Source organism: Atta colombica, unplaced genomic scaffold (assembly GCF_001594045.1).
Source record: "Atta colombica isolate Treedump-2 unplaced genomic scaffold, Acol1.0 scaffold43, whole genome shotgun sequence".
Classification (NCBI taxonomy): domain Eukaryota; kingdom Metazoa; phylum Arthropoda; class Insecta; order Hymenoptera; family Formicidae; genus Atta; species Atta colombica.
In genome coordinates this window covers 64,826-68,406 of record NW_017259532.1, presented here as the reverse complement: position 1 = coordinate 68,406, position 3,581 = coordinate 64,826, and positions in this window count along the sequence as shown.

The following is a 3,581-nucleotide window of genomic DNA, read 5'->3' as shown; positions in this document are numbered from 1 at the left end:
AAATTAATAGTTTATATATGTTATATATGTAAGAATAAAGAATTAAAAAAAAATAAAATAAAATTTTTAATAAATGATTGTACATTAATTTATTGTTATAATACTGCACTTTAGATCATTTCATTATAAATCCTTTATCAATAAACTATTAAAATATTACAAGTTCTACAACAATAATGTTATAATTGATAAAAATAAATCTATGAAAAAGTTAAATACTGTTTAGTATATGTTGTGCTAGTATTTCACGGCACGGTTCGGAATCCAGAGGACTTCGGGGATTATTGAATAGCCTTGTAGTTTTCAAAATATAATATATTTAACTTTATACATAACAGTGGATATTTTGTCACTTCCTTTTAGCATTTTCCACGTCGCGGTAGGTACTGTTACAAATTCGTTTAAATGACAGAGTAACGCGATAAGTTTCCTCAAATTTCTGACCGATCGCGTTTGCCATCGCGCTTATATTTAAGATTTTTCGGGTCATCCTTGAACGTTCCGTTGGCCCGCCAGCGTTCGCGTATCGGGCGAGCTTCCGCGCCTTAAGTTTACAATTTATATTCGCTCTTCTTTTATATTAATGATTTTAAAGTAACTTTGAGTATGTTTAATAAATCGGTTTCGGCAATCATTTATTTAATCATTTATTTATTTATATTTTTTACACGTTTGTGGCGCAATTGTCATTTGTGCAATTAGCATTCGTGACATCCATCTCTCCTTGAAAAAAGGAAACGAAGATTGAAGAAGTTTCCTTAATTCGCTCTATTATTTTACAAAATTGTCCCCAAATATATAACTTTTCTTATAATCGTTTCTTAATATTGATATGCCATTACATCGTTACGCATTTGTATTTCTTCTCGTTTTAATCTTCATCTATATTGACTACACATAGCGTGATATATTCCATATTATTTATAATTAAAGTAGCAGTACCTACTCCTACGAGATTATGTATTTATTGTTGAATACATGGTTGTTATTCTTTCCTAAACATTCTTCGATATCTTCGATGTCTAAACTTAATTTAGTTAGTTCCTTAGGATCATTAATTAACTATTTAAGGGGAGTATGCTTTGGGAAGCCACTTTCGACCGGGCTTATCGTTTAGAAGCCATATTCGGGCCGAAAGTGGCCGGATTTATCGTTTAGATGCCATATTCGGATCGAATTTACCGTTTAGAAGCCATATTCGATCCAGATTTACCATTTAGAGGCCATATTTGAGCCGAAAGAGGCCGGCTTTAACCACTTTTTTGGAATTATAATAAACTTGGACATCTGTCAACATAACTCCACAGAAACATTAGTCGATTTATGTCTGCATCATAAAGTTATTCTCGATTGAAAATGTCAATTTACGAGCCAAATTCTCGTCATTTGCGGGAGGTTTTAATTTTTTACTTCAATATGAAGAAATCTGCGGCTGAGGCTCATCGAATGCTCTCAAATACTTATGGTGAGGCCGCTATTAGTGAAAGAACGTGTCATGAATGGTTTCAACGCTTCAAGAACGGTGATTTTGATATCCAAGGTCATGCTATGTATTTGGTGAGACCAGCTCGGCGTAGTGTATTATGAACTGTTAAAACCGACTGAAACAATCACAGGCGATCGGTATCGAACGCAATTGATGCGTTTGAGCCGAGCATTGAAAGACAAACGACCGCAATACAACTAGAGACACGATAAAGTGATTTTGCAGCATGACAATGCTCGACCCTATGTTGCGAAAGTGGTCAAGACATACTTGGAAACGTTAAAATGGGAAGTCCTACCCCACCCGCCGTATTCTCCCGCCATATTCTCAGACGTTGCTCCCTCTGACTATCACTTGTTTCGATCAATGGCACATGGCTGACCAGCACTTCCGGTCTTATGAAGAAGTAAAAAATTGGATCGATTCGTGAATAGCCTCAAAAGATGACCAGTTTTTTCGACGCGGGATTCGTACGCTAAAGATGGGAGAAAGTAGTGGCCAGCGATGGACAATACTTTGAATCATAAATGTATAACCAGTTTTTTACAAGCCTGGAATTTCGGAAAAAAAACGGCGGAAGCAAAGTTGTACACCTAATATTACACGATATTTCACAATTGAAAAGTTAAATATTTACAATTTTATATATAATTATTTTTAAAATTTATATTTAAAACAGTAAACATATTAAATATTCAAGTATAAAACATGATGCTATTCAATTAAATGTATATAACTGTATATAATAATATTCATCGTAATTATGTATATTTATTTTATTGAATGATACAATTTGATTGTATATTTCAACTTAACATACAAGCTTTTAAATATTTACAACCATCATATTAGAACAGAATTCTACAATTTTATAAATGCCATTGTCATTAAATGCCAATGTCGTTGCATACGTATTTTGATCTTCTTGAAAAATAACCTCTACTTCTTCGCTAGGATTTGGCAATATTTTGATGTTTAAAAATATGAGTATGATACACGCATATATTTAGATACATGTTATAAATAAAATCTGGTAACTAAGCTAATATGATCGCAACACAGACTTTTGGATAAAGATTATCACACACAAAATGAGATAAGATTTGTTCGCGTTGCATGCTCCAACATTTTTTTATCATAACTTCTATTCATTTCAACGAGTGCGTTGGAGTAAGTAGGAGTATGTTAGAGCATGCGACACAAATAAATCTTATCTCATTTTGTATGTGATAATCTTTATCCAAACGTCTGTGCTGCAGCCATACTAGCTTAGTTAGCACAAACAAGTACCTTAATCATAGTATGCTGCTGTGAACTAATTCGACATTAAAATATATCGCTACATCGATTTATATAAGATATTCATTAGTTCAATGGCCTTAACCTGCTATTGTCCATTGTAGATGACGCATACATACGAACACGTTTTATTTTCTTTGTTACTATTATACTATATGAACGGAAGCAATTTTTGTTAATTATTCGAAAGGTCTTACTTTATTTACCCTAAATTCGATAAAATTATGCTTATTTGATATGTTTTTCCACAAAACAAAAATATCTGGTAGAAATAAATGTAGGCCTTCCACGAAACAAGATTAAATTTGCTTTTCTTTATAAAATTTTTTGCGGATGAGATTCTGTATTTTCTATCCTTTACTGTTGTTCCTTTCTATGTGTTATAAGCTTAAATATATCAAGTTAAACTCCACCAAAACTTCTAAAATTCAATAAAGACATTTTTTTCCTATTTTTTCCTATACAAATTAAATCCAACAATAATTTCAAAAATTTAGGATGATTTAATAATACTTGAATCAAAGTACATGCGTCCAATTATATAGATTATGGTGGAAGTATACATGAGATGTGTTTCCCTTTTTACTGGCAGTGCATGACGTCACAACAGTGCACTGCCGCAGCCGTTCCAAAATTACTGTGATACTGCCAGCACTACTGTAATGTGGTATTTCGGAACGGTTCTGCAGTAGACTGGTAGTAGTGTAAACAGACATGGATAAACGTACTAAATTGTTAATAAATTTTGAACGAAAACAGTAGCGATAGTTCTTCTAAAGAAGATGAACTAATTATG